This window comes from Bemisia tabaci, chromosome 2 (assembly GCF_918797505.1).
Source record: "Bemisia tabaci chromosome 2, PGI_BMITA_v3".
NCBI classification, from domain to species: domain Eukaryota; kingdom Metazoa; phylum Arthropoda; class Insecta; order Hemiptera; family Aleyrodidae; genus Bemisia; species Bemisia tabaci.
Genome location: NC_092794.1, coordinates 67653160 through 67673339, shown reverse-complemented (window position 1 = coordinate 67673339; position 20180 = coordinate 67653160). Strand labels below are relative to the sequence as shown.

The 20180-nt window shown below is 41.4% G+C and overlaps 1 protein-coding gene and 1 long non-coding RNA gene across 7 annotated transcripts in view; both read left to right on the top strand.

The window, feature by feature from the left end:
- Svil (Supervillin) overlaps positions 1–20180 on the top strand; it is a 390519-nt gene that overhangs the window by 266688 nt on the left and 103651 nt on the right. The gene's annotated exons all lie outside the window — the stretch shown is intronic.
- On the top strand, positions 901–19907 carry LOC109041837 (uncharacterized). The gene is made up of 2 exons (XR_002010007.2): positions 901–1941; positions 19856–19907. It is a non-coding gene; the product is annotated as an uncharacterized lncRNA (long non-coding RNA).

Genomic DNA, 20180 nt, shown 5'->3' with positions numbered 1-20180 from the left:
CTTATTTTTGAATTCAGAACCCAAGATGTGCTATGATATGTCTAGATCAATAGTCATTTTGAAAAGGAAGAAATATGTTTAAAGGTCTCTTAAGAGGTCTATAAAGAGTGCGTATGTCTAAAAATCGAACCGACAATCGCTTACACACAGGGGAGTTACACACAGCGAATGAAGGAGGAGGATCATAAAGCGCCTGTATGTCAACAAAAAGGTGAAAATTTCACAGAAAAGTGTTTACGCTTCAGAAAGTAGTTCTTGGACCCCTGTTCACCACTACCATGCGTAAAAGCACATTTCTTTACTCCTTACTCTCTCTGCTCCCGTTCATTTCAGAAATTTTCCGCATATATTCTCGGTTGTAATTTTTTTTCTCTTCTTATATTTTGCTATCTGTCAGAGCCTCAGAGGGGCGCGTTTTCGGCGCGCCAAGGGGGCGTATCTGCCAATGGCAGATTGGCCTTATGGCCAGTCCGAGTCTGCACCGTCGATGATCTGAGTAGATCAGATCATTTTTATAGAAAAATAAGAGAAGCGGAGGGATAGAAAGAAAAACTATTCGAGATCAGCACAGCTCACCCACGCATGCCGTGCATTTTTTTATGACGGACATTCCGGAATTGCCCTCTCGTATAATCTTTCTCTTGAATTTTTTTCTTCCCCTCAACCAACTTTTCTTTCCTCCCCAAGACTGTTTTTCTTCTTAGTGCCGTCTGATTACGGGAATGGGGATCATGCTCTCTCGTGAATTCAACACTGCCTCTATTTTTTAAAGTACCTCTGCAGCTATCCTTAGAGCGAAGAAAAACAAGAGCCACCGCTGCTCGCACCGAAATTCTGTACACCTCGATGTCGCGATCGGTCAGCGGTGTAATAAGTTAGAGTACCTGTATAGCGCGAGTATAGACAGATGTGAAACTCCGAAAATCCATCAGGCCTCCACCGATGCCTCCGCGAATAAAGTTAGGGCCCAGAAATGCAGCCAACCTATGAATTTCAATTATCCAGAGCGATTTATTAATACAATTATTACGAACCATCGACCATCGTTTATAAAGCTTGTATTTGACTTAGTTTTTGCATAAATTTACTCATTTTTGTGGAAGAACGCTCATTTATGTACCTTCTTAGCCATCTTCGTTAGAATTGGAATTTATAGACTGGCAGTGAAATTTTGTGCGTTAGAAGTTGGTTAGAAGGGTGGCTGCACTTTTGGGCCCTAAGCTCTCCATGAAGCGATCCGTCCATACTCTCGCTATACAGGCACTCTAGTTCTAGTGTAAGTAGCCACCGCTGTTTACACATCTCACAAGTTGACCATCCATCTATGACGAGCTCCATTTGTCTCTCCCAGCGAGCTCCCTCATCCAGGCGCAGCGGCAGTACTGACCGTCGTGCTACGGAAAAGAGCAGTAAACGCAGTATAAGATGAGCCGCAAATCACCTAGGAGCATGCCTAACCGTGGCTCATACATAAATGCAATGCACTTACCTACTGCTGCACATGGCAGAGTATTCGCGTTCCCTCGACGGTAAAGCGACCGCAGCGCCTCTAGTGAGCGCACTTGGTACCAACCTTCCTGTGGCGCTAAAGTCTTCGTCCTCGCTTGCCCATCTGTTCCTATCGGTTCTCTAGCTTGGCTCGAGGTTTAGTTTGTTTACAATCGCGGGGCCACACCGACGTGCCGCCGAATAGCGCCTTTTAGTGTTTTAGTACTTAGTTGCCTTTCCATTGTTTACCCTTATTTTGAGGGTCACCGACTTTTTTTGTCGGATTGTTCGCACTTCGTCGTGCTTCATCATTTTCCCATTTTATTTTCTGTCTTTTTTTTAAAAAAAAAAGGAAGGAAGCTGGCTAGGTCGCGAGTGTTTCGTGTGTTGTGACACCTGTTTTTGGATTAACAACGTGCCTTTTTGGACTTTTGAGGGTTGCTTCTGCTAGAAGTAAGTTAAAGGCTTTTCGTTTTAATAGATTCGACTGTTTTATTGATTAAACCGTGAACCTTGCGGTTTGGCGCGGCCTTTCCCAGGCGGCTGTTTATGCTGATTCGGTCCAAAACAGTTAGGTTGTTTTTTCGGTTGGTGTATCTCCCGAGTTTTGAAATCGTCCGATATTTACGGAGGGAAAACTTTTTCTTGAAAAAAAAAAAAATATTTTTTCTAATCAAGGACTTTTGACCTTTTATTAAACGTAAAAGCATGAGCAAACTTTTTTTGAGAAATTTCGCACTCTCTCATAACTTTTTAAAGTCGAACATTGGGTTTTCTTATCATTGTGAAGAAAGTAATAGCTTGTCGAAAATACATGAAGTAGAGGTGATGTCAAGTGTTTTTAATTCATAATACTTTCGAAAAAGTACCTGTGAAGAACAGCCGATTCAGTGCAGATATCACGACTTGCCATAGCGGTTTTTTTTTTTTTTTTTTTTTTTTACCGCAAATTTTAACACTCAGACTGTGTTCGCAAGCAAATACGTGTACCTAGGTTAAGGTGAGCCTCCGAGAACTCGACCATTTCAGTGTGAAATGTGTCTCTTTGCAGAATCGCCTAAATAAAATCCATAGTGAACGTGAAAAAGTTAGGGAATTTTGTCCACCCTAAGAAGTCGGGGAACGTTCTTGACATTTCAGTATTTTTCGTCGCACTCACTTGCTGTGCCGTGAAGAATTAGAACTGCTGCCTGAAAGTTCTCAAATTTTGAGATTTTTCAGTCTCAAGAGACTGAGCTGTTTTTTTTTTCTTTCTTTCTTTTTTTTCTTTTTTTTCTGGTTTTTTTTTTTTTTTTTTTTTTTTTTTTTTTTTTTTTTTTTTTGGTAAAATACACTTTTATGACCAATCATGCGCATGAAAACTTTGAAAATTCAAAATAAAGTTAGATAACTTAATGTCCAAAAATCTATAGGAAAGTCATGAAACAAGGATAGGGAATAAAATATATATATTATAAAATTCAAGAAAACTTGTCACCCGGGACAGATAAAAAGAGATCCATCCGATAAGGAAGTCTCCTAAGTACGTACAACCAGCGTGCCGATCAATCTCCGAGGATGCAACTATATTAACCCGTAGGATCCGCTTTTGCCCATCCGTCGAATTGAAGGCGCAACACGTTCCGTCGCTCACTCGCAACCTTGCACCGTCTTTCGATCAGTCTACTCCGAAAAAATTAAAGCTTGCCTGGAATTATTCGATTAGACTAATCGAAAACGACTAGAGACAGCTCTTCTAGGAGCCTAGGGACCTGACCCATCTAATAGCTTCTTATGGAATCGCCTTAAATTCTCAGTAATCACTGTATCTAGATTTCTGAAGGGAGAGAAGTCTCGTTGCGCTGTTTCCTTATCCGCATCATGGTCACCATATGCAATGTGTATCCAACGTAATTTTGCATAAATTCGCCAAGGTTTTTATAGCGCAGAAAATGAACAGATGGAAGATTGAAGGGTCAAATTTTATCTGATGATTTGGACGGCTCTGCCGGAGACACCCAACATCTGCCTTGCTCGTTTTGCGGCACGCTGTTTCATTCCGCAATGAAAGCTCGCTATATTTTGGACTGAGGAAGTCAGGCCACTTGGAGTTTTCGGCTGGAAGTACGACATTGATTGCTTTTACCGAGCGCTACCTTGAACTAGAGCTCTTCTTTACCTTAGGAAAATATCTCTACGTTTTTCAATCGTTAAGAACAATTGATCGTCATTTGCTTCCTACCTAGAAACGAACATGAAAATTTAAAGACCTCGTACAAACGGTTTCCGACGACACAGTTACCGCAGTTTCTTCCTCCTCGTTTTTTTTTTTATTTCTTCCTCTTAATGATCTGAACTGTTCTCGCCTAATGATACCGATGGACAAAGTGTCGAGTCATTGAAGGAGTTAAACGATGTTTCTGTGATTTCAAGCAAGCCATTTTTAAAGTCGAGAATTCACGTGTAAGCTTATGATATACATTAGATGGATTCTCAGACAGCGTAAGATTGCACTTCCACAAGGCATGTTTCTTGATCAAAATTTCAAGCAGAAGATGTTGGAAATATCCGCAAATTAATGCATCAGGAGATTATGAGTGTTTGTTGTTTACATCAGAATCAGTCAAATCAAACTTCCTGCTCTCAGAAAAAACCAAGATCAATGTTAGTCCATGATAGGGCCCAGAAAACGATACTATCAATTTTGGGCAAATAATCTCTGTTTGGTTTAGCACAGTTATCTCCTTTTTTAACCCTTGTAATCTTGTCAAGAAAAATTCTTCCAAGTTCTTCCATCTTGGATTAGATTAGATTAGATTTAATTGCTGGAGTACAAAGCTCAAAACAACGAAATAACTTAAAGGAGTTTCTCCTCCATCTTAAAACATACTGAAAATTTAGTGTTCAATTTGACTCCATCAGAATTTGTCTTTATGTGAACGGGGATCCTGAGTTAACGTACACAAAAAACGTTTTCATCTAACTCATTATTTAAAATCGGAAATAATTTTTAATCAATTTTTTTACGTGAAATTTTAATAAGGTTACCCTTTCATTTGTGCCCAATCCGTACCATGTCCATGTCCGTAGTTGAATGGTTAATCGAACTTCAAAATCAAAGTTCGTCGCGAAAGGTTCTCACACTTCGGAGATGTTTTTGACGGCTTGTTTGACCCCATCTTAAAAAGGCAACAAGAAAGTTTGCAAGATGAATGTTTTTTCCCCCAAGTAAATGTTGAATCCCCTAAACCCCGAGTTTCCGCCACAGTCGAAAATACCCAATGAGAGTTAATTTGTCTCTAAGTAAGAAAAATACAGTCAATACCTAATACTTAAACTAATCTGTCGGATAGGCGTTACCCATGGTGAAGGGAAAGCTTTCACGCTAACGTTTCATTTTCCTCCTGTGTCCGGTTTTCAGTCTGTCTATTTGTCATCGACAAGGGACTGACAATGAACGGAAAATCGACTCATCATTAAACTTGATATCGGCGACGTGGAACTTTGATGGGGAGGGGCATCCGGCCGCTGGCATTCGGAACATCGGTCGTGAAGACGTCCGCCTAGCAGGGTTGATGGTGGCGTGCCGGGAAGCGACCCCCCTTCCCCCATCTTCCAGCCCCCCATCCCCCCATCCCTCGTCCCTCGTCCCCCTCCCGTCTGCGTTTCATAATAAATAATCGTACCAAGATTCCGGTCTTCTTCTTTAACCCCGTTTTGGTCTTGGAAACCACTCCAGTTTTTCTCGCCCATCACTCTCCCACGTTGTCAACTCTCCGAGCTGAGGAAAAACAGCGTATCATACTGCCATGCTAAGGAAAAACGCCGTATGAACCTACATGCGTTCCCAAATTTCCTTCGATAAAGGACGAATTCTCTAGAAAACTTATGAATATTTTCTTTCCAATTCTTCAGGTAATTTTGCTCGTAATTTGACCTAAAGTTCCTGAAAATTTCAAGGAAAAATCTTCATAACTATCCTCAAGAATGAACATTTTATCGAAGGAAATTTGGCAACTCTCGAATGTTCATACGGCGTTCTTCCTTAGCACGGCAGCATACGTTGCCGTATTTTCTTCAATGTAGAACGAATTTTCCGGGAAACGTGTGACTATTTTCCTCTCAGTTTTTCGGAGAATTTCATTCGCAATCAGACTCAAAGGATCGAAAAATTTCAGGGAATAATGTGCATAGCTCAGAAGTAAATCTTTTATCTCGAGAAATTTGGCGACATTTAATTGTCGGCTCATACGGCGTCCTTCATTAGCACGGCGCGGTAGAGAAGCTACGAATCGTGGATTATCTGCGATCGATATTTTTCCATTTGAACTTGAACATTTTGGTGACAAAATCCTAAATTTCAAATTAGCCCCAAAGGGCACGAAAAATCTCCCTTATCGGATATTTTTTTTAGAACTTTTAAACAGATGTTGCTCCATCATTTCAGCATTCCAGAAAATTTTTACTCTTCCTTCGCAACAAAACCCGTAGTTTTCCTCCTTTCCTGTAAATGTTTTGTAAACTTTCACCCCTCTACGAGAAATTATTTTCAAAACTCACTTATTTTCCATTATTTAAGTCTTAAAATTAGAAAAAAATATCGCGCACTTTAGCGTAACGATTCCGTCTGTTTAGTGTCTTAACTTTTACTCTTCATTTTTTCCGCCCAACCCCTTCTTATCTACATATTCATAAAAAAATTCTCGCGTGATTCAAGTTTTTGCATCTTTTTTTTTAGGGCTTAGATTATTCAGAACACGGTCCGCCAGCCGAAAATAAAATTTCCCCAGCGAATCGTTCGTCCGAAACTCACCGGGACGAAATAGAAATATCCACAGGTGCATGCACATTGTACAGCGTGCGTGCAGACCGGAATATTTTATGATGTTGATAGGTTGCGATTTATGACTTTCAGTTCGTAAACCACACAGCATCGACGCGTTAACTGCGTGCGACGGCGGTAGCACGCAACGCTTGCATTTTACGAGTTATCTCAATTATTCGACTCCGCATTTTGAAATCGATTCACATTATTCATCGTCAATTTTTAATATCAAACCAGCAATTCATCATTTTATTTAATTTTTCGTTCCTCCATTTTTAATCTAAATTTGGTTTACAAATCATCGAGTTCCAATACCAAACCAGTACCAATAAGATTTTATTTATCACGAGTTTCATTAATTGATCCATTAATTTATCCTCAACGAAGAAGCCATTGTTTCTGATGATGGTACTCGCTCTCAGCCGCTTATTAGCTTGTGCCGGCCGATTATTGAAACATCATCGATTGACTTTAATTGATGGGTTCACGCTTTACTTGTTATCAATTTAAGTTTAATGATCAACCAGATGTCCCCTGAAATCCGTCGAATGGGGAATTTTCACGGCTAAAAGTATAGGTCACTCACACAAAACGGAGAATGAAATCTGCAATGTCAATCGTGAGAAAGAAAAAACACTAAGAAACGCGGCCTAAACTGTATGTACCTAACAAGGTGGTGAATTAGTTCTGGGTCCACATTATTATGCGTGGAAAACAATAAGGCCAAAAAAGTTTAAACTAGAGTAAAAAATGTTGAGCTCTAATGAGCACCAGCTCAAGGCAAGACTATGCTCAAAATGTTCGACTCTGATTGAAACTTTTGAACTTTTTGGCCTTGTTTTCCCCGCATAATAGTGTGGACCCAGCGCTTCTTTACTACATTTTTGTGAGATAATTTAACTATTTTTCAAGTGCGGACCATCAGAAACACTTGTTATTTGAAGGGGAGTACATTTTTCACGATCAATTTTCACTCCGAAAAATTAAAAATATAGCCGTCGAAAAATCGTTGTCTGCTGAAGTTTGCCTGTCACTTTAGTTTCGTTTCATTGAAGACATAGACCTACAGCGTGGTCTCTAAAAGCCACCCTTGTTTCTGAGTTACTCCCAAATATCTCTCTTGCGCATTGCTTTCCTAAATTTACAGACTTTCCTACAGATATTCTTGACACCGTAGATTTGCTTCACTAAAAAAATAAATCATCGCAACCTCATCAGACATGCCAAATACATCCATCGATGGGATCACGGGAATGAAAGTGTTAGCCCCGAAAATTGTGGTGCTACCCCAATTTGTTGGATGATATGAATATCCTATTAGTCTTGGTAGTACCGTACAACTCAAAATGGGTCAGTACAGCAACATTTGGGTTAGTAACCTAATTCAATGGGATACTACCACAATTAATTGGTGACGTTCAAGTATATAGGGACCTCCCTACTTCTTTTTTCCGTGATAACCAGAGAGTGGTCCCCAAAGTATATTCTTTGGGGAGGCACCGCCTCCCTTTGCCATTTGAACAAGTCGCCCTTGCTCCCTGGAGTCAGTAACGCAATACGTGTTCCAAGTCCTCTTGATTACGTAATAGGTAATATATCTAAATATTATGGCTCGGAGGCTCACATTTCTCGGTGTATACTGTATAATTCTTGCCAGATCAGAGTTGGTAAAGCAATGCTCTCGTCCTCACTGAACCTCACCCACAAACGCAGTGAAGTGTATCCCTGGATATGAGCAATAAAGTACCACTTCATCCTGTGCTCACCGAGCAAAAATCCTCTTACGCACGCAGCATGTCCTCGTCCTGTCCTCTTGTCTCCTCTCCACTGCTGTCTAGTTTAGAAGCTTTTAGTTTTTCTTCTTTTATTTCTATTTTTATCAATTTTCCCCCCCTTAAAATGTCCCGGCTAGGCACTCCTCACGGCAGCCTGGCGCGAACACACCTCGATCGATTCGGAACAGTTCTCCAGAAAAAAGAAACACAATGGATCTAGAGTCCAGACTCTTAAAAACATCGACAAGAAAAAATACTCTCGATTCAATCGGATTTCTGCTTAAATCAAGAACCAAGCCTCTTAATTTGAGCGGATTTCCTTTTGATTTAAGCAATAATCTGATTGAATCAAGAGTATTTTCTCTTGTCAATGTTTTCAAGTGTCTGGTCTCTAGATCCAATGTGTTTTTCCCCCCAGTGTTTCCATTTGTAAATCAAGGTTTTCCCGGTTGAATTCTGTAAACTGAAGCGGTCGGTCTCATCGACTAAAGGTTCAGTTCGGTGAACTGATTAAGAATCTATTGAACTATTTGACTCGTAAATCCGAATTTGTTTCTCCGAGAAGGAAGCCAAAGAAGTCGTGAGAAAAACGGACAGGGTGTCTACCGTCAGCAAGTACCGGAAAATTTCAGGAAAATCGGTTACGGATCAGGAAATCTTGAGTGCAAGCATTTTTCCAAAATTTGAGTCAATTCATCGAATATTTTGATTTGGTCAATCAAGTATCAATTTATTCTCGCCTGAAGTCAAGAAATTTCAAGGAAAATCCAAAATGAAATTTTAGTAGACACCCTGACGGAGAGTCAGATGATCAGGGTTGCCACTCTGCCACAGTCAGGGAATACCGGGAAAACTTTGAAATGTCATGGAATTTTAAGAAGTCAGGGAAAATGACGAAAATGTCGGGGAAAACTCGTCAAATTACCTTCCTTTGCTTTCTCGAGTGGGTTTGACGCTTCGAACAACAAATTTTGCCTGTAAACTATTTCTAACTGTGCCCTTTTAAAAATCTGACATTTGTTCAATCGTCAGGGAATTTCGCCAAAATGTGTCAAGGAACTGAGGGAAATATCAGGGAATTTAATTTTCCCAACTCTGTGGAAACCTTGGACGATGGAAAAGCTTTGGAAACTCCGTTTTATTTTCCGTGCGTTTCCCCCCAGTCTAGCCATAGAGAAAAAAAAGGAGGTGTTTGCATCTTAAGGTTTGTTTACCCTGTGACGTAGGTCGTTACAACCTGGCCAGCGAAATCCGGAATTCGAAATATGAAAAACGGACCATAATGTCCGATTTTTTTTACTTAAATCAACTCATTACATAATTTCAAGCACTTTTTATAGAATGACTTTTTTCCTTAAATTTCACCATTTCCAAGAAAATCGACAGGATATAAACGTCGCTGTACCGACCTACGTCATCAAATCATCAAAAAATTCCAAGATGCCCGAAATGCAAACACCTACTTTTTTTTCTCTATGCAGTCTAGCAGCAGCGTGAATGATGACTGCGCAGTGCGTAAAGAGAGCCGCGTGCTATTCTGATTCTGATTCTGATTCTGATTCTGATCGCGGTCGGGGATTACAGCCGCAACGTAATAACTTATCGGAATCTCATGCGCCCGGGTCAGCGATCCCGACGGAGACAGGGACGCGAGCGAGGGCCGAGGGGAAAGCGAAACATTAAGCTCGGATGGGGATACGGGTCGGGATAATTAGTAACCGACAGCTCACGATAAAATCGCGTAATGTAAGAATCACATCACATCCGACGTCCAAAAAACGTTTCACAACATCAACCGGTCCCGGTCGTGGACGCGGACTAGTTCGCTTTCGTTGCGAGCCTACGCGGGACCCAGTCTTGAGCAACGAAAACTTTGGCATTCCTCGAGGAGAGTGGACCGACAGCTCTATCCGAGCCCCTGCCAAACAACTTAATCGAGTAAAAAAATCAATTAACAATCAATTGGACTTCTCGAAGTAGTGTCTTAGACGGTTCCGGGAATAATGATTGCAACTCTATTATTTAAAAAGAATTAAATGAAAATAAGTAAATAGGTAGAGACATGAAATGCACAATATAACTAAATTGATAGTTGATATGTAGCTATATGTAAGTAATTTAATCTATTTTGCACAATTACTATGTCAATTGCACGTCTTCCCAATTTCGAGCAAGACTGCTGTCGGTCTTGTTTCAAAGTTGTTATCTGATAAATAAAATCATTCTTTAAAAAAAAAAAAAAAAAAAAAAAAAAAAAAAAAAAAAAAACAAAACAAATCAATTGGACTTCATTTTGCAATTTGGACTTGTAAATTCCGGCCCGGTTTAAAAACAACGTATGTGCCATTAGTTTCCCTATGCACACAAGTGTTTTTTCAGATGAGCCAGAATTTATAGGTCCAAATTGCAAAATGCAGTCCAACTCGTCGTTTCTTTGAAATGGAACGCCAGAGTTGTCGCACAGTCAGGGAAAACCGGGAACTGTCAGGGAATTTCAAAAAGTCAGGGAAAACCTGGAAATGTCAAGGAAAATGAGGAAAATATCAGGGAAAAATTGGTTAGGCTCCTTTATTTGTTTTCCAGAATGGGTTTAACGTCTTAAACAACAAATGCCGAAAAACTATTTCCAATTATGTCTTTTCAACCATCTTGTATGTCTTCAACTGTCAGGGAATTTCACCAAAACGTATGAGGGAAACGTCAGAGGATTTCATTTTCTGAATTCTGTGGCAATGCTGCATTTCAAAGCCGCAAAATTTCCAATCCGAAATGGAATGGAGACTTTGCACGCAAATTTCTTATCGCTTCAGCTACGAGCTGCAGAGCTGATTTCGCAGTATTTTTTATAATCTTTCCTGATTTCGGAAATCGTATAGAAACATATTTAAAAGTGAGAAAATTAACCACCATGTCGACTTAAATCTCCGAAAAAGTGTAGTTGCGTGGACAACACAACACGGTTCATACGGAAACGGGAAACGTCTATGGGTCAGAAAAACCAGGATTCGATTATGAGGCGAAAAGGAATCAAGATCACGTGAGGCAGAATCGTAGGATCGCGGCGAGCGGTCGGAGTTTTGGAACTTTCTAGACCCTCGGGCCAAACGGCATCACGCTGTAGCTTTCGATTCTTTCTATGAGCGAAAGGGACCGAAAGATCTCATAGAATCCCCGGCAAGGGTAGCGCTATCTAGAGTCCCTTTATACTGAGAGTCAAGACAATTTGAATCCATTTCTGATTGGTTCCCGTATTTTAGGCCTCCACAGCGTCACAAACGGGAATAAAGATTACATTTTTACCGATTTCAAAGATTATAATCTGGAATGAACCAGGGAATTACGGGTTCGGCAAGGAACAAACGGAATGAGAGGAGGAACCAGGAGGAACGGAGGAAGGAATTTGAGAATGGGCCGATCAAAGATTACGAAAAACGTTCAATTTCTGTAATCTTTATTCCCGTTTGTGACATCCACGGGCCGAATTGTCTTGACTCTAGGTTTAAAGGGACTCTAGCGCTATCAAGATGTACATATCAGTGAGGCGCATAACGTAAAGCAGCCGGCGGCAGCCGGCGGCAGCCGGTGTGACGGGACTTCGCGGTTGGGTTGGGGAGGGCCTGCTAATCACCGTATTTCGTGGGGTGGTGGGGTGAGATCCGAAGGGTCCAAAGACATGGCGGAAAAGGGAACTAGCTTAATTTTGAAGGGACCGCAATAACACCGAACATGCGCGCTGGCACGTGGCGGAGTTTTTTCGCAGACGTATCTTGCGGCGGAATTGGATACGCAAGTAAGAATTAATTTTTTTCTGTTTTATCACTGTAGAGTTTACACACTCGCTTAATTTACCAAAGCGTGCTGAAGCCTTCTCCCTCTACTTTAATCTGGGGAGTAAACCGATGTTGCGAAATTAGCATCATATTTCGAATTCCTAATACAGCAGAGTAATACAACTTGCAATAGCTTTTCCTCAAAACTATGTTTTCTGAATTGCGAACTTTAAATCCTCACAATTACGGTTTGGCGCGACGCTTTCGGGCGCTTCTGTGTCAAAACCCGCGTAAAGCACGCTTTCATCAGAGCAAGGATGATAAAAGCTTGAAAAGTCAGGGAGAACCCAGATAAAGTCAGAAAAAAGCTTGGGTATTTTGCTGCGGAACCTTGCATTTTTTGGTTTCAGCCAAAACATGGAACTCTTTAAGTTTTTAAGAAATTTTGTGCTTAGACTTTCAAGTAAAACGAACTTTCACGAGAAACCATGCGAGAAGAACGTCGATAAGTTGGGGCTTTTTATGTTCTGAAACCTTGGAAAGTGAGGGAAAATTCTGGGTATTTTGAAATCCCTGAAAACCTGCGACTCTGAGAGTGTCTCTGTTCTTTTTTTTTTTTTTTTTTTTTTTTTTTTTTTTTTTTTTTTTTTTTTTTTTTTTTTTATAAGAATTTGACTTTAAAATTCCCTTTTGCAAAGATGGTCACAATTCCGACGTTTATGATACTTATTCCAAGGTGTTTCAACATTACATACTCATAGAAGTAATAACCTAATTTTAAGTAATCTGCAAGCCAACTAAAATGGTCGTATCCTCATAATATCAATTGTCCATGCATCTGACTAGCTGCTTGATTTAACAGGTATTTGTCTCCAATATTTTATTAATCACACCTTCAGGCATAAGCGAGTATTTCCTGGTTTACAACACCATTAACCTTGGTAAAAAGTGCCAGCTCGAGTATTACGTGAGAGGTAGCGGTCGCGGGTCTCACCGCCGTCCAACAGTCTTCAGACTAATAGTATGTTTCTTTCTTTCTTGAGGTCAAACCGTTACATAATTTGATCAAGGGCCCCGTAATGTATTCTTGAGAGATTTTTTCCTTTAAGTCTCAAGCGTAAGTAGTGTCCCCCATGAGATTCCGTTAAAGCGCTCTGTCCAAATTTTGAGCTCTTCGGAAGGAAAAATCACTGCAACGCACCGAAAAAAAAGGATGCTGATTGAATAGATCAAGCTTGCGAAGTCTGTTGTATGATCCTAGCCATAGTGGCGTGGCGTGAATTCCGATAAATCGATTGTTATACCGCATAAACCTACGGAAAAGGATCGATAAACAGGGTGTTCGCAGCGAACACCTTAATAATCGATTCTTTACCATAGGTTTAAATGTCATAACAATCAATATATCGCAATTCATGCCACGCCACTGATCCTTGCGTCGCGAGCTCAGAGTCGGTCGATGGAGCAAATTCTAGTGAAGTTTCGACCGATTCTATTGCCGCTGCGCTGGCGTTTTCAAAGGGACACCCACGAACCCACATAGTGACGCTGATTGCAACGTCAATGCTCTGTCGCTTCGATTCCTGGGGGCGTTTCCGTCCTCTTCCAATGCAATCTGAAGACCACACTAGAGGCCATTGTTTTCAGGTTATATCACGAATAGTTTTTAAATTACAACAGAGGGATCACGAAATGCATGCCAGTGGTTTCCCCATGCAAAAAGGTGCTCTTATAGAAGAGTCAGAGACAGTGGTCCCTCATCGCAAATTTAATCCACCGCATCCACGATGAGCTTATCGATGCTCGTATTCGATTACGTCATCAATGTATGTTTCTGATGACGAGGACTTGGAGAGCGTTTTCAATTCTGGAAATTGATTTTAGGTACAAAAATATTGGCATCGACGTGTATCTCGCGAAATTTTTCATTCGACTATTGAATGGGTCAGTTGCGCTGGTCACAGAATCGTGTTTTGATGGTTAATCCTTGTAGATTAGCTAAAAATAATGAGATTTGTCGAAACAGCAACTTTCTACGTTCAATATTAACCGAGATATCGCCCATTGAAAATTCGGGTTTTTGACGTCATCCATTGCGGTAGTGACACCTTTGGTTCCTTTCACCTTGCTTTCATCCGAGTTTCACGTTGAACAATCAGTGCAAATGTATGCCACACCGACTGATAAAAGTATCAAGGTGGAAGAGACCAAAGGCGTCACCACCGCGGTGGATGACGTCAGTAACTCGACTTTTCAAAGGGCGATATCTCGGCCAATATTGAATGTAGAAAGTTGCTGTTTGAACAGACCTTATTATTTTCAGCTGATCCACAAGAAGTATGCATCAAAACACGATTCTGTGACCAGCGCAATTGGCCCATTGAGAATCTCCTGTGTATGCAAGGTGTCCACAAGTCCAGAATTTCTGGAAAGTCCGGAAATAGTGTTTATTTTTTAAGGACGGTCCGGAAGTCCTGAAAAAGTGCGTATATTCCGCAAGAAGGTCCGGTTTTTTCTTTTTAATTTTTTGTCATTTTTGTCGCAATTTGAGCGAGAAATTCATTTATTTTTAAAACTTTTTCGGATTTCGTTAATGGGAAGTACTGAAAAAGTACTGAATTTTTACTGTTGAGGAGGTACTGAAAATCTCGGGAATGCACTGAAAAAGTACTGTTTTTTGGCCAGCCTGTTTTAGTAGACACCCTGATAGTATGCAAGAACTCCTTTGTAGCGCATTTCGACGGTGTAAGTAGGCAATCACACAACTCGATCTGCGACGTCGTAGACTTCCTGTCATACTTTATTTTTTAAACGGAAAACTACTCAACGGCAATTCTATAGAACAGCCATGATTTTTCCTCTCTGCACGAAGAAAACTCTGGGAAAACTTCAAGGAATGATGTTAATTTGTTCTCTTTTAAAGAAATAACATAGAGCCGGATATTTTCTGACACCGCAAACGAGATATCGTCACCTTCCAGGCAAAGTATCACAAGCGCCATGCGACGTTTAAAAATTTCCGCCGCAATTTTATTTCTTCACTGAGAAATTGTTGGTTGAATCTGTTTGGAAATTTCACTAAATTTTATCAGCAGCATAAAGAAAATTCAGTGAAATTTTCGGACAGCTTCGTTGAACAATTTCTCTGTAAAAAAATAAAATGGCGGCCGAAATTTTTAAACGTCGCATGGCGCTTGTGATACTTTGCCTGGAAGGTGACGATATGTGATTGGGGACTTACGCCGTCGATTTGTTCTTCCTCTCAAACGGCGGCTGCCAAAGGCCGCGTGCTTTCGAGCGTCCGACTTTCATGCCGTATAGGTACCGAGCAGGCGTAGCGGGGCGCTCGCGCGAATTTTGGCGAGCGGAAGAGCAATAAATCCGACGGAGATCATGCGGGGAATGCGCCGTGATGCAGGGGGCACCGGCACCCGAACGGAACCTGTCTTCAATTCGGCAGTTGCAATGGCACAGGAAATGTAGATGTAGGCTACTGTGCTTCATGCTCACTGGGTTGCCAAGTCGCATCGCTTTGCAATCCTTTTCTTGATCGGTAGAGTCCCTTTATACTGAGAGTCAAGACAATGTGAATCCATTTCTGATTGGTTCCCGTATTTTAGGCCTTTACAGTGTCACAAAGGGGAATAAAGATTAAATTTTCACAGATTACAAAGATTATAAACTGGAATGGACCAGGGAATTACGGGTTCGGCAAGGAACAAACGGAATGAGAGAAGGGACGGAGAAAGGAATTTGAGAATGGGCCGATCAAAGATTACAAAAAACGTTCGATTTCTGCAATCTTTATTCCCGTTTGTGACTCAATGAGGGGGTGTTGTCTTGACTCTCAGTATAGAGGGACTCTATTGATCGGAAGATCGCTGGACTAGAAAATGGAGATGTTGCATGTGTGAGGAATTTGCGATTTGACTATTGATTCTCATGTAAAAGTTCACGAGAAACACGATGGTGCCACTGGTTTTCTCTGAAATCGACACCAAAGCTCAACAAAAGCTCTCAAGATGAGGCCAAAATTGAGGGGATATCACACGCTATCCTGAGAGTCCACGTCTACATCAAGACAATCTCTCCATTAGGGTGGCCCACAAAAAATGAATTTCGGAAATTTATCGCCGTAACCCCCTAAATCGGTTACAGCATGTTCAAAAACACGGGAAATGAAATTCGGGGTCAATCGGACAAAATTAACCCGACGCGCAGTTGCCATTTATCCCCGCAAAAATAGCGAATTTTTACTTTTTTTCAGTAATTTTTCGCTCCCAAAAAATAAAGTCGGAGGGGTCTGCAAATTAAACAGAGGGAAAAATTAGTTCATAAACTACACCCTAGTGAAGTTTTGGTCCCCCTCCATGCTTTTGACCCTACGCGCGGTTGCCATTTTCACGAATGAAAATAACGAATTTTTGACTGTTTTTGATGATTTTTCCCTCTCGGCAAATTAACGTTACTGATGCCTAAATTGTAATCAGAGTGTGAAATTAGTAGCTAAGATACTCCCAATGCTCCCCTTCTGATAATTTTGACACGCTGTGACGTTGCCATTTTTCTGAGCAAAATCGTGAATTTCGACTTATTTCAATATCATCTCTCAAGACCTAAAAAAAACTCAGGAGCCATCGAAAAAGTGCGCTAAAACACGGTGATTATACCATGAGTATCTTTTTTGAAAATTTGGACCCTGTAAAATGTTTTAATCGGCGTGAAGTTACCACTTGGCAAACAGTGGTTGACGGTAATAGTCAATTTTCACACGTTAATGCGCCTTCAATTACATTGGATACTGTGCAATACTTTCTTGGTGGAATAGTTGCATTGTCACCTACAAATCTAACAGGGATACTTCACTCATTGCGCAATGCATGCAGTATCCCTGTTAGGTTTGTAGGCGCCAATGCAACTATTCCACCATGAAAGTATTGCACGGTATCAAATGTAATTGAAGGCGCACTAACGTATGAAACTTGACTGTTACCGTCATGGTGTCAGGGGGTACTTTTTAACGAGGAACTTGAATCTCAACTCAAATTATTAAAATTCCAAAATCACGCGGTCCATCTAAAGGTCCATTCTGCCGTGCTAGGGAAAAACGCCGTATAAACATTCGAATGTTGCCAAATTTACGCGCAGAAACAATAAATTTTTGAAGAAAGTTGTGAATATTTTTCCTTGAAATTTTCAGACCTTTTAGATCAAGTTACAAACGAAGTCCTCCGTAAAATGAGAGGATAAATATTCCTAAATTTTACTGGAAATTCGTCATTTGTCGAAGGAATTTTTGGCAACATCTGATGGCTCATACGGCGTTCTTCCCTAGCACGACAGCATTTTCCTCTGACTTCTTGTTTGCACATTCTGCTCTCCTCAGTAATATAACACGGCAGTCGGCCCATCGGACGGGTTGGGAGACTGACCCATTTTCGAAAGTTTACACACGGATGAATTATTTTCGCCGAGACACTCGGGAACGACGAGCGGGGGACTCGCCCAGGGGGGTGAAGCGAGGGGGGACGGAGGAGTGGAGGAGGGCTGTTGCACAAAACGGAACGGAGTGCGAAGGCGTTCGGTTTCACTTTTTCGAGTGGTCAAGTCATAATAAATAACTTTCTTCTCCACCCCGCTCGGCCCCGTCCGGAAACATTGGCGCTGGCGCTTGCTTTGTCCTGCCGCCTCGCCGCGCGGTGCCATCCCGCACAATGGCCCGAGTCAGCCGGAAAGATCCGACTTGAAATTTGCGAGTGAAACTGCGAATTTTTATGTTTTTGTCGTTACATTTTAAATATTAAGGGGTGCCTCTGGTAGAATATTTCATAAGGAAACTAGTGGAACCATTTTTTAAAACCTCGATGTTTTGTATGGACGCGGTGGTGCCATTTCCCGGAATTAATTCCGAAATTCGGAACTTTTCCCGGAATCTTCTAAATCCCCGGAATTGCCACCAAATTTGCGGTTTTTCGCCAGATTGATCATTTGTTTGATCAAATTTAGGGACTTTTTGATCAAATTTCACGATCATCGGAACTAAATCTGGGCGTATTTCGGAATATTTCCCCGGAATTTTTAGGTTAGGTTAGGTTAGGTTAGGTTACTTTCCGCCAGTTTGACCATTTATTTGATCAAATTTAGGGACGTTTTGATTAAATTTCACTATCATCGGAACAAAATCCGGGCGTATTTTGGAATTCTTCCCCGGGAGTTGTCTCGGAACTTTGGCGTCGCGTAATGTGTTTCCGGGAATCGCAATTTTTTCGGAATCTTTTGATGAAATAAAATGACAGTACTGTATAAAAGGAGTCGTAAGCTTTTAATGCTTCCAAATTTTGAGCGACCTCTCTGATTGGCTCGCTCCACTGTGCGGCGCGGCGGTGGCATCGCCGGCCGTTGCCACCGCCCGTGAAAAGAAACCCGTTTAGCGGAACACCGACCGCAGAACCTCGAACCTCGGCGACCCGGGCACAGCGACCGCGACGCCAACGCTGCGACGTCCAAGCGACTTCATCTCTCCCGCATCCCGAGTGGGACGCCAGTGCCTTCACAGAGAAAGTCCTGGAGACGTGGAAATCCGTAGGATCCAGAAAACGCCATCGAATGGACAACAATGGGCATTAATGGACTTAAATGAACTGGGGCCGAATTTTGTCGGTCCTCCCACCGTACTGAAATATTTTACGGACGAGTCTCGACCGCACTAGAGTCGCTGTATACTGAGAGTACAGACAATGCGAATCCATTTCTGATTGGTTCCCGCATTTTAGGCCTTATTCACTTAGATTATGAACGGAATCGACCGAGAAATTGGGGGTACGGCAAGGAACAAATGGAATGAGAGACCACAGGGTCGGACTGGCTCGCATCTGAGGGCGTAGACCCTTGGCTGGTTAAAGGGGCGTGATGTGATATTTTCTCGTAGGGCATTCCCTACGTGGAGAGGGGTTCAGAAAATTTTGGCAAATCAGCACAAGTTTACGCTATTTTCAGGTTCAAAGTTTATTGATCGCACGGAGTAAAAATTGCAAAATTGAAAGTAAAGCACAGCATTGAGAGCTCACGGTTCGCGTCATCGCGCCTTCAATTTTTCAGACGCAGCACGGACGTCCATCAAGTACGTATAGTTGTATCTCTGCGCCGTCGTAAACACGCACCCTTTCCCTCCCTCTTTTTCCATATTGTGTTAGTTTCCGTTTGTCTTATTCATAATGGTGGCTCAAGCACTACGTGAGTAATACAGCCGAAGGTAGGAGAGATGTCTCAAGGCCTTTTTTTAACTTCTCTTCCGAATCAGAGCGACGCTTCATTGACAGTATAAAGCAGAGCATTGAGAGCTCACGGTTCGAGTCATCGCGCCTTCAATTTTTCAGATGCAGCACGAACGTCCATCAAGTACGAATAGTTGTATCTCTGTGCCGTCGTTAACGCGCATCCTCCAAGTGTGATGTAAAGGTCCGATTAGTACGAACGTTCACTCTAAAATCGTTGCTTTCTAGAGACAGTTCGCCGATGAAACTGCAAAAATGAGCACTTATCTTGATTGCGGTGTTTCAAAATCTCCCCTCCTATTTTATTTTTCCAAAGGAGACAGAACCAACATCATGGCTTGAAGTTTTCATAGAATATTTTTCACGGAGAGAAGAAAAAACTGGAATTTTCACAAAACGACGCTCAGTAGTTTTCCTTGTGAAAAATATAGTATGAAGAAAGTCTGCAACCAGCACCACAAAGCGAGGTACGCATTTTCGAAGTTTCACCATCGAGTTGTGGAAATCCAACAATGCTAATGAAAAGGTGCAATAGAGATATATTCAGGGTAACGTACACTGCACTCACTGCAGTGTGGAGTATATCTCGCTCTGTGGTAGGAAATACCTGGAATTGATTTAACTAGAACCTTTCATGACTATAAAATCCGTCTCTGTATCTAACCTCCAGATTTTCAACAGTGCATGTTAGTAATTAAACTATCATGGCACGATACTCATACATTTCGTTTTTTTCTGTTGCAGGTAATTTCCCAACCCTCTGTAAACCAAGTGCAACCTTGGTTCTTTCTCTCCGTAAGTTTTCTCAAAATTCTCAAGTCTCGTGACCTTCGTCACGAACCTGACTATTGCATGATACACGTTATTTTCCTGTCACGTTAAATAGATGTAATAGGAAACACCACGAATGCATAATTCAATCGAACTCAAGTTCTGTAAATACCACACGGGGTGCACACGGTTCTATCTGTATCTGCTGACTGCTATTACAAGGTATTTACAGGTTTAGAAACCGGAAATTGTCAGGAAACACCAGCATTGAAAAAAAAGTCTCTTGGATCTAGAATCC